The sequence below is a fragment of the Caretta caretta genome, chromosome 15, assembly GCF_965140235.1.
Source record: "Caretta caretta isolate rCarCar2 chromosome 15, rCarCar1.hap1, whole genome shotgun sequence".
NCBI classification, from domain to species: Eukaryota; Metazoa; Chordata; order Testudines; family Cheloniidae; genus Caretta; species Caretta caretta.
The window spans coordinates 23,989,858-24,001,537 of record NC_134220.1 but is presented as its reverse complement, the minus strand read 5'-3'; the positions used below and the strand labels follow the sequence as shown (position 1 = coordinate 24,001,537).

Genomic DNA, 11,680 nt, shown 5'->3' with positions numbered 1-11,680 from the left:
ATGGTGCCTGGGTATTCTGGAGGTCTGGCCTGTTTGAGCATGGGCAGGCTGGTACTTTGTTCCCCCGCACCCCACCCACACACACATCAATGGGGGGTGTCTGTGCCAACTATGATTTTACCTAGCTCAGCTTAGCCTCTGCTGCCCTGGTTGGCAAAAGGCTTATCCTGACGTGTGCCAGCCAAACAAGAGGCAATTTAACGATGCGCTGAGCAAGCGCAGATGGTGGTGGAATAGGCAGTGATCCACTGAAAGCAAACTGGCACTGCTTCAGACTGCAGCTTGTCAAAGCATACTCGGGAAGTTCTAGTTGCATCAGCGGAGTCCGTGCAGATGCTTCGTGCATGGCATTCAGGAACTCTAGATTTACACGGCTGGCTTGCCGCGCGGCAAGTATACGTGTAGACACGCCCTGACCGGCTCTCCCCGGCATTGTTGGGAATATGCGTATGGATTGAGGATGCTGAGCAGAGGCATATGAAGGTGAAACTCTTTCTGGTGAGGGGGGGTCAGAGCACAGGTGGAAAGAAAGTACAGAAAGTAGATGCCGGTGGGGGCTTGTGGGAAGGGGGTGAAGGACGGTCAGGCATCCACTTGTAGGATTGGCCATAGCTGCATGCTTCCGTTGCAGTGATCTTGGGTTAGCATCACGCAGCACAAGCTAACCAGAGGTCTGCCCCAGACCTCAGGGGATGACGACTGCCTCGCCGTGTGTGGAGGGGGACCACAGAGTGTGTTAAGGGGAAAACCTGTGTTGAACCCAACTGAAATCTGCAGTGAAGACAAGGCCCAAGACTGGATTTTCCCGCCAGGCAGGGCTGCCCTAGAGAGAGACTCTCTCAAGCTTATCTTGAGTGATTCCCTTTGTGCTCTCTTAATGGGAGGCATTGATAAGGACTACAAACGAGTCATGAGACCTTGCTGGGAAGAGTTCGGTTAAGGGAAGGAGAGAGAGGCTGGTTGTGCAGTTATCGCATTGGCCTAAGGCTCAGGGTTCAAATCCTGCCTCTGCCACAGAATTCCTGGGGGGGAGACACTCCATGCTTCAGTCCGCTACCTGTAAAAGGGGGCGAAAAAATGTACCACCTTTCTCCTGTGGCTTGTCTGTTTAGACTGTAATCTCTTCAGAGCAGGGTGTGTGTGTGTGTGTGTCTGCTTTTTGGGCTGCTAGGTAATACAACACTGCAGTAAAAATACTAATGAATAATAAGAGAAGCTGCCAGCAAGAGTCTGTTGTTAGCCAAGCTTCTCTTTTGGTTTGTGCTATGGTGACTCATTAGACTGTGTCAATGTTTTTGTACGAGTCTAGGAAAATGTTTAGTTATTCAAAATCTCTTTTAATTCCTGTACTTTTGCATTTTTTGAGAGGATACCAATTAAAGCACCATGTTCTTTATAAACCTAGACTAAGAACTCATTTCGCCCCCTCCTGTTGCCTTTGCAACAGCCGGTCCCTCCAAAAGGGGTAGGAATAATAATAAAAACTAATTATTTTCAAATTATTTTCTATTTGCTGACTTTAACTCTTCAAAGCCGATTGTCTCCAAATGTGGCTTGTGATTCTAGATCTCAGTCAGACTTGATAACCAAGACAGCAGAGCACAAGCTGTGCACTGTAAACTCTTTGAAAATTGGCTGAGCAATTCCAGTTTGTCTTGTGTTTACACCATGGTGATTCATAACGGTCTCAGCACAACCTGAAGTTTAAGGCATTAGCACAAGGGGTGGGAGATAAGGTTGATTGTCCAGCCCCAATTCCGAGGGCTTGATTTGTCCATTTCAACAGTGAAATAATGCTGGTTTTTGGCCTAGTAAGTTACAGTGAGGGCCAAATAAACTGTAAAAAGAACAGGAGGACTTGTGGCACCTTAGAGACTAACAAATTTATTTGAGCATAAGCTTTCGTGAGCTACAGCTCACTTCACCGGATGCAATAAACTGTGCGTCAGATCAAAGAATGACATGGGACCCTGTTCTGCTTTCTGAGGCAGTGAGAATCGGCCAAATCCATTTGGCAATTCTGCTATCATGACGCCTGGTACCAATAGGTCCATTGGGTTTACCCCTTCTCAGTCCAATTCCCACTGCGGGAAGCACCCAGGATTTGGGCCAGTAGGTCCCCATCCTGCAATGAACTCTGAGTGGGCAGAGTCCCATTGACCTAGGTGGAATTCTGCACAGGGGCAGGGGTCTGCCAATGCACAGCTGGTGGCAGAAATGGGGCTGTGACAGGGTCCTGGGTAAGGAATGCTTAATCAACCCCCCTGCCACGCCAGCACCAATTAAGGGGAGTAGACTGGAGCAAGTTGAATAGGCCTGCTGCCTGGCAACTAGCAACAGCTGCCAGCCTAATTAGCCAGGGGCTATGAAAGGGCTGGGAGGGAGGGAGAGCCTGAGAGGGACCTGTGGCTTTGGTCTGCTGCTCGTAAAGTCTGGCTAGGAAATAAACCTATAGATCAAAAAGAAAAGGAGTACTTGTGGCACCTTAGAGACTAACCAATTTATTTGAGCATGAGCTTTCGTGAGCCACAGCTCACTTCACTGTGGCTCACGAAAGCTCATGCTCAAATAAATTGGTTAGTCTCTAAGGTGCCAGAAGTACTCCTTTTCTTTTTGCGAATACAGACTAACACGGCTGTTCCTCTGAAACCTATAGATCAAGTGAGTGGTTGTGATGGAAAACAGCTACAAATAAAGTGCAGTGGTGATTGTATCCACCTGAGGGGGCCCTGACTGGTTGGTGAGGGAAGAAGCCAGAGGGGCCCAGCTGTGCCTCGCTATAGGGGCCTTAAAGAATCTGTGTTTCTAAGGGTTAATCAACAAACTGTTCTTCTCTGGGCAGATCTTCCCGAATCTCTCGCCATCCCCTGCCCTTAGAGTATCAGTTTAAAAGGACGGGAGGGAAACGTCTAACGCTTTTGCAATTAGTGGGACAGACTTGCTCCTGCAAGTATGTGCACGGTAAAGCTGCATCTCCTCTATTTTATCTCAGCTGCAAAGGCTCATCCATTAAGGTCTAGAGGTGCCAGGTTCAATCCCCACTATGAGCTGCATGGTGCAACAAGTGGGTTGCCTGCAGCAGAGAGCCCCTGGATCTAAATAGGTGAGTCTTTACTGCCTGTAGCAGGCTCATCAACCTCCTCACTAGACGAGGTACACCGTGCCACACTGAGTGGATTCAGCCAGAGTAGAAACTGCACAGAGTGGGGAAGAATTCATCCTGGGGGAGGTTCAGGGGCAGCTCTGCCACCACTGGGATTTCCTCAGCTTTCAATTCGAGCTCGGGACTGCACAGCAGCTGCCTCTCCAGAGGGATAGGCACTGGCTCGGGGCTGGAAGGGGGAGTTTCCTGCAATTCTTCCATGTCACTGATCTGGTGTATGCACTTGTCCTGACCTCCATCTGGAAGCATTGCTTCCTCTGGGGGGGAAAAAGGGAAAATCACTGCTTGTAAGAACAGATGGGAATACTGGATCCTCTTCCTTGTTATAAATCATTCTAAGGAAGGTTATGGATGCATGCATCCATGGAGAGCAGCTGTTTCTGCTGCGACTTTTGGATAACCAAAAAAGGGTGCACAGATTCATTCTCCATCTGCAGAGCTGAGGCACTCTGGTTTGTCTAGCTGCTGAGCAAAAGCTCTTGCCTGCATTGTCTGATGAAGTTACCGGGCTCTCTACCAGAATAACAGCATGACAAATTCCTCCAAGGGGGCTGCACATCAGATCTGAATAACAGGAGACCAACACACGTGGCTTTGTTTTTTAGCCACGCAGACAGTGGCATTTCTGTGGCTCCGTGCTGGACTTTAATTTCTCTCTGATATTGTGCTGGGTTTTACTTAATGAAAAGATGAAATATTAAACTAAGCTGAAGACGGAGAATTGCCGGTAAGTCATTTATAAAATCGTATTTTGATGGCGAGCACGGAAAGACTTACTGCAGGGCCTCTTGGCAGGGCAAGATGACCTGGCAGCCCCGAGATGAGCATGTGCTGTAAAGCCTGGGCTCAAGATTTTTCAAGAGTTACTGGTGCCTGCAGGCGCCTTAAAGGGGCTTGATTTTCAGAGCGTGGGTGCTCAGCACTTTCTGAAAATGAGGCCCCTTTAAGGAGGCCTTGAATTGAGCAGACACACTCACGAGTCGCTTTTGAAACGCTTGGCTGTAGTTTTTAACAGCCACACTTTTGCCACTTGGTCCCATTGTTGATCCTGATCATCCAGATGTGCAGTTCAGCTCAGTTACTCTTATTGATTAGATTTATATAGCGTGCAGGGTGCTGTACAGTCCCGGCCTTGCAAAACAGGCCCGTTTCTGCCTGCCCATTGTGTGCATGAGGGCAACGTTGTGAGGTGGGTACCAAGAGGTGTCCTCCCCACCTTGCACAGACCACGTCAGGCTCGGGCAGACTTCCTGCTTCCATTCCCCTGCTGGCACAAGGTGCCCTAAAAGCGGGAGGAGCCGTTCCCTATCCCCTCTCCACCCTGCGCAGCAGGGAAAGTGAGCTGCATCCCATGAAGAGGAGTAGCATGTGCACTGTCTCCCCCAGCGTGCTCTCCATGTCTCCAGCTGCTCCCCCTGCAGAGATGTGGCTCCAAGTCCATAACACACCCTCCGCAATCCAAGACCCACAGGAAATGATGACCGAGGCTGAGCGAAAGGGAAGATGAGGGTGTCAGTAGGTGGCATCCCACTCTGCCTCACATGTTGATGATCCAGCCTTAACCATTTCCTGGGGTTTGGCCCTATTGGTAAGTCAGATAGCCGGAGCTTTAGGTCTTCTAGAAGCTAAGCTTTCTTCCCAAGCTGGGCTCTGGCTAGGATTTTCCCTGCAGGACCTCTTCTGTCCTAGCTCCCTCAGCCAGTGGGAGAGGTTGGTATCACATCAGTGACTTCAATGGGTTTACTTCTGATTTGCACTAATGTGAGTTCAGAATCAGCCTAAGTGCCTATGAAGCTGACAAGAGGGGTTATTAATCTGGGGAGTAAGGCAGAAGTAGCTAGCGCTAGAGCGAAGGTCAGTCATGGAGAGTCGTGCTAGCCTAGAGAAGCAGGCGTTGAAAGAAGGGATGTTATCTAGTGGTTAAAGCAGGAGACGTGAAGTCAGAGCTCTGTGATTCTATTCCTACCTCTGTCACTGACTCACTGTGTGCCTTAGGGGTGGCCACTTAACCTGCTTTGCGCCTCAGTTTACCTTTCCCCAAATGACTGTAATAATACCTGCCTCCTTGGGTGAAGCAAGGCTTTAATTTGATTGTAAAGTCCTTTGAGGTGCTCTGGTGGATGGTGCTATATCAGTGCAAAGTGTTATCAAAGGGAAATCTATATTCATTCCTCATTGTTGGCACCTTTCCTCAGCGTCACTGCCTGACAAACCCAGTGGCTTGACAGATGGATGAGTTTTGTGCTCTATTAAAGGGTTTCCTTTAAAGCTCTTATAATTTCACCTGGGGATCTTGTTCCCATGCTGAAAGGGAGAGAGAAATGATTTGTCTCATCTGAAAGACTAACACCTCCACCCAAGATAGTTTATATGCTGTCTTTTTTTTTATCTGTCGCAAAACCCCTGGAAAGTGGCATTATGTCTCCATACCGTCTCTAATTAGTCTCTGTTTTCCAGATGGAGTGCGGGCTGGTGTCAGAAATCTGTTCACTTAGCAGGTTGAGATTAAAGACTCTGATAGCACGGGATGGAGGGAATTTCACACCTCTGCCTCTCACACTGAAAGCAGCTCTTACATCAGCTAGTCAAATATTACCTCCAGGCGTTGCTTAGCTTAATGAACGCTCTTGGCGTTTACTTTAAAGTCTGGGCTTCTGCCTAAATGCATGTCCTGATGGTGCTTTTCTCCTCGCCTTCTCCTCTTCTCCTGCGTCATCTTCAGGGATGGAGGGTGAGCACACATCCAGGACGGAAGCCATTTTGCTCACTGTAGTTCAGAGAGCAAGGAGCACTTCTGAAGGGAAAGCCTCAGGCCTTTGCTGACGCGTGCTGCCATGATGTGGAATGAGAAGGAGCTTGAACGGCTCCCACATTATTCCCGGGGGAAAAGGTTGGCTGTAAGGAGGATCCGTTCTGATGAGCAGGCCGTTAGGTCCCCTAGGTTGTCTCGTTCCCATGCAGGGAGGGTCTGTTAACACGGAGCCGTGCTCGACCAGCCTGGCGGAGCTTCTAGCCAAGCCCGCTCCTGTGCTTTGACAAAACGAACGTGGCTGCTATTCATCCCTTTTGTGTGGCGGGGAGAGGGAGTCCGACTGAGAGACTAAACAAGCCTGGGTCTGAAAAGGTTCAGGTCATGCGGAGAACAGCCCTGGCGGGATTCAACGTGCCTGTAATTCACTTCAAAGCTTCATTATTCTCTGTGCCCTTTCCCGCCTACATTTGACCCCAGAGGGGCTGGCTCACTGAAGGGTCTCAGAGGAGCACTCGCTCCTGCTTTCTCTGAAGACCAGGGGTAGCAGGATCAGGAGTCTGCCAGCGAAGCATCGAGGGCTGCAGTTTGGACAGGTCACATTTAGGGCCTCTCTGCTCTTATTTCTGTTTAAAGCAGGCTTACTCCTGTTTGATCAGGGACAGGTTTAATTTAAACCAGGGGTCTCAAACACACAGCCCATGGGCCGCATGTGGCCCGCAGGGTTATTTCCTGCCGCCTGCCAAGCTCCCCGCACCCCCGGAGTTATTTCCTGTGGCCCACCAGGCTCCCCTCTCCCCGCTACCCCTCCCCCCAGCGCGCCATGTCCCAGCTCCTCTGCCTACCTGCAGGTGCTTCCCGCCGCCAAACAGGTGTTTGGCGACGCTTAGCACTTTCCAGGAGGGAGGGGGAGGAGCAGGGAGCCACATGCCCAGGGGAGGAGGCGGAGAAGAGGCAGGGCAGGGATTTGGGGAAGGGGTTGGAATAGGGGCAGGGAAGGGGTGGGAAGAAACGGGGCCTCATGGAAGGGGTGAAGAGGGGGTGGGGCCAGAGGCAGCGCGGGGGAGGAGGGGTTCCAGTGATGCGGCCCTCTGGCCAATGTACTAGTCCTCATGTGGCCCTCGTGGTGATTTGAGTTTGAGACCCCTGATCTAAACCGCAGTTAGCCACTTGGACTAATATAAGACTCTCCACAGGGGGTTGCACTGGTTTAATGAAACCAATGCGTGTGTGATGACATAAGAATGGCCATACTGGGTCAGAGCAATGATCCATCTAGCCCAGTATCCTGTCTTCTAACAGTGGCTGGTGCCAGATGCTTCAGAGAGAGCGAACAGAACAGGGTAATCATCGAGTGATCCACCGTTTGTCGTCCACTCCCAGCTTCTGGCAGCTGGCGGTTTAGGGATACCCAGAGCATGGGGTTGCATCCCTGACCATCTTGGCTAATAGCCATTGGGGGACCTACCCTCCAGAAATTTATCTAATTCTTTTTTGAACCCATTTATAGAGGGAAAACAATGTATGGATAAACACCCAAACCGTAATTCCAGCCTTATTCTTTGTCTGAACAGAGTTTATGAGTCCTGCTGAATCAGACTGAATTGCGATTGTTCTGGGCCAGGAACAAACACCCTACCAGTTCAGGACCATCCAACTCATTTGCCCTGGCCCTTGAAGCAGCTTTGAAGCCGCATCTCCAAGGCAGAGGGTAGAGCGTTCTCGGTATGGTAATTACCTGCACAGGAGCTTGGAGGCTCCGCAAGGATCTCCTGAGTTCTTGGAGCATTTATTCCCTGGGGGAGCAGGGTTTGTCCCGATAGATTAAGTAGGAGGGTCCATCCCACCCCCAAATCAACAGGTTTTTGAGAGCTGCAAAGTCCCTGTGTATTTACCAGGACTCCAGCAACCCCTTTTCCCCTCTGGCCCCCTGACAACATGTCTCCTCTAGGCTTTCAACCTTCCCAGACTACTGTACCCCCTTTCAGGAGTCTGATTTGTCTTGCGTACCCGCAAGTTTCACCTCACTTAAAAACTACTTGCTTACAAAATCAGACCTAGAAATATGAAAATGTCACAGCACGCTGTTCCTGAAAAAGTGCTGACTTTCTCATTTTTACCATATCATTATAACATAAATTGATTGGAATATAAATATTGCGCTTACATTTCAGTGAGTAGTATACAGAGCTGTACAAACAAGTCATTGTATGAAATATTAGTTTGTACCTACTTTCTTAGTGCTTTTTATGTAGCTTGTTGTAAAATGAGTCAAATATCCAGATGAGTTGATGTACCCCTGGGAAGACCTCTGCGTACCCCCAGGGTTACACATACCCCTGGTTGAGAACCACTGCTCCAGAGGCTGTGCTGTGGGGGTCCTAACCCATGGAAGGGGACCCTAGAGTGAAGCCAAGGCTTGCACCAATTTACCAACAAAAGACCTCTGGGCTTAGGAGGGGGGGACAGAGTTGCAGAGAGCAGCTGTCCTTCCTGCTCCAACCTCTCCCATCCATAGAATCACAGAATCGGAAAGGACCTCAGGAGGTCACCTAGTCCAACCCCCTGCTCAAAGCAGGCACAATCCCCAATTTTTTTTGCCCCAGATCCGTAAACAGCCCTCTCAAGGATTGAACTCACAACCCTGGGTTTAGCAGGCCAATGCTCAAACCCCTGAGCTATCCCTCCCCGTAGGCGGCTCCCTCCCAAGTTGGGCTGCCTGGGCTCGTGGAAGGGCTTCTGCAAAGTCACTTGGTCCGAGAATGAGGCAGCGCTTCTTCCTTCCCTACGCCCCCTGAATGGAGCTGCCAGCCCTTCTCCCCGGGCTCAGGCGGTGAGGACAACTTGGCCCTAATTGGTTTGTCTGACACCCAGCCTCCATCTCCCCCCACCCCCATTGTAAAGGGGCCCTCGGCTCCTAGAACTCTTCCCTTCCTAGTGAGCTGCTCTGTGTGAATATAGCCACAAAGCAAGTGGTGAATAGCAGAGGAAATCGTTAGTCTAGCTTTAAGGCTCCTATTTATTAAAGACCCATTCCCTGAAACTCTTCTGCTAAGAATATCTACAGAGCGATATTGGGTGGGGAGAGAGGAGATGGTTTAAAAATAGTGTTTTTGGCAAGTCTGTCTTAATATAAAGGTTGAAGCAAAGCAGAACTGCAGATAATTCTTCAAAGCCAAAGCATGAATGCCATTCAGGGAGGATGGATGTGTTCTCCATTCATTTGACTAGGAAAGCTTTTTATTTGCCGTCTTGTTCCATTTCTGTCTGCAAGGTATCTTTGAAACAGCCTCTTTGAGGGCTGCAGGCATTTCACAGTTGTGTGTGTGGAGAACGGACAAACTTAGGAGAATCAACCTGTAAGAATGCTCTGTGTGTGTGTGTGTGTATACACAGTATTTGAAGAGCAAAGATTTATTTTAATATGCAGGCAGCTTAACTAAGAATGGCTCCTCGGATGGAATTAGCTGATAACTTTTCACCTGTGATGTCTGTCATGAAACCACGAGTGTTTTCCCCAAAATGCCACGTAATCAATGTGTGAAAGAAATAGACCCAGCGAGTCTCTTCGGGACTGGACTGGCACGAGGAGCTAACCACCTTTTTTGATGTGCACAATCACTAATGCCTGCGTTGACCAGGGACCCACTGCTGGGAAAACCTGTGCAGAAAAGTAGATTCTGTGCGGGATCCTCAAGTCTGGAACTGCCTCTCCTGATGGGGCCTGAAAACTGCAACGGCTAGGACCAGTGCTACATACAGAATTACTAACACAATTATGCATCCCTGCTGAGGCTGTGTACACACACCTCTTTTTTCATAGAAAAGCTTCAGTGAAAAGGGAAAAGACAACGATGATGATGATGATGACTGTGCCTAGATGCCCCAGCTGAGATTTGGGCCCATCGTGCAAGGTGCAGTGTGAACCAATAGCAAGAGACAGTCCCTGGCCTGGAGATCTTACAGTCTGAATAGACAAAAGAGGGGAGAGAGAAAATACTAAACCCATTTTAGAGATGGGTAGCTTAGGCACACAGAGCTTAAATGATTCACCCAACATCGCAAAGCCAGGAGTTAAATCCAGAACACCCAAGTGCCAGTCCAAGGCCTTCTCCATAAGACCATTTTTCCTTGATGCAAATCTTTGGCTCTTCTCTACGTCTCACCAGACACCCTGACCCAAGGGAGTGAATGTCAAGTGAGTGCCGTGTTCCAAAGCCTCTAGTTGTCATGTTTTCAGCAAGCGCGTGAGGGTTGCATGGAGCCAAATAAAATAAAGGCCACTCCACAAATAGCAACAACAACAAAAAGCCCATAAAATCATAATTATACATATCCCGTCCAGCTCTGAACAAAGCTATAGTTAAAGCTTTTCAAGCAGTCTCCATCTGTCTGCCATGTTGTGAGAAAGAAGCCATTCCAGATGGCATTCAGGATTATAGCGGATGGCTTGGTGTGCCAATGACTCAAAGCTAATTCTTAATAACGATGTAGCTTTGTAAAAGGAACATCTGGATCGGCTCGAGGTGGCTTGTTAAAATGTGCACACCTGTGTACAGAACCGGAATGACATTTTGACGCTGGGACAGCTGTTGTGGTATTAGAATTAATTTTCATCCTGAGCTCTGCTAACCTCCCTGGGAAAGCACGCTCGAGTTTAGGCAAGCTGCTTGATTTCTTTCCCATGGAAAAAAACCCAAACCACTTTGCGTGGGGCACACAAGCCTTACCTGGGCTGGCATGTTGCAGGAAATCTCAGCGCCTTGCATGAGTCCCAGCCCAGCTCTGCTCATGGCAGCAACGTTGGGAATGCAAATGTAAGCCGGGCACAGATGTTTAGGCCACCATGCCACTGAGAGGAGACAAATCAGACAACATGGAGGTAAAAATGCCCATAGCCTCTGTATGCTATCTATCACAGCCTCAATCGGTGCTGTCTGGCCAGGTGCCCTGCTGGTGGTCAACATTGGGACTTTTCCTGAAAATGCCACTGTAAATGTGACCCCCAGAAATGATACAAAGGGCATGCTGGAGCCAAACTCCATGGAAAAGAGGATTTTAACCTTGACTTCTTTAGCAGCATACGGGCCTGGTCCTGCTAGGTTCTGAGGTGCTCTCAGCTCCCACCCACATCAATGGGAGTGTAGGATACTCAGCACTGAGCATGGGGGTGCTCAGGACCCTGCAGGATTGGACCCTATGTGCCTAGCTCTTGTCAGGAGACAGGGCAGGTTGACCTGTCTAGCACTGATGAGATTTCCAGCATTATTTACTAGGCCAAAGAGGTGTGGATAAGCGACCATCATTTCACATGCTTCCCAGAACCGAAGCGAAGATCCAAACCCTTAGCAGTTTCCCGCATTGCTAATTTAAATGGCTGGGTTGTGAAAACCACTGAACGCCAGAAGAAGAATGTTAAAAGGCATAAATGGAGAAGAGCTCAAAGGAGAGCTGTCCAGGTAAAGAGCAGCGTTCGGATTCCCAGCAGCCGAGACAAGCTTTAATTCCAGGGGGCAGTGCTGTCAGCAGCCGCTCACCTGCAAAAGCAGGAAAGACACAAGCTGCGAACCTCACCTACTAAGGTAAAGTGCTAAAGAAAGACAGTGGGGCCCAGTCCTGTTCCCACTGTTGTCAACAGCCCTTTACTCTAAGGGGAAGACAGATTGGGCCCTATAAGCTCTGGCCCCTTGGCCTCAAGTTAATCTACAACCCAACATTTTCGAAAGTAAGTGATTGTGTGCCTCCCGGTCTCGGTGTCTGGCTTGAGA

At 49.3% G+C, this 11,680-nt stretch overlaps 1 protein-coding gene across 2 annotated transcripts in view; it reads left to right on the top strand.

The window, feature by feature from the left end:
- The window catches only part of TMEM132B (transmembrane protein 132B), a 421,597-nt gene that overhangs the window by 18,114 nt on the left and 391,803 nt on the right, over positions 1 to 11,680 (top strand). The gene's annotated exons all lie outside the window — the stretch shown is intronic.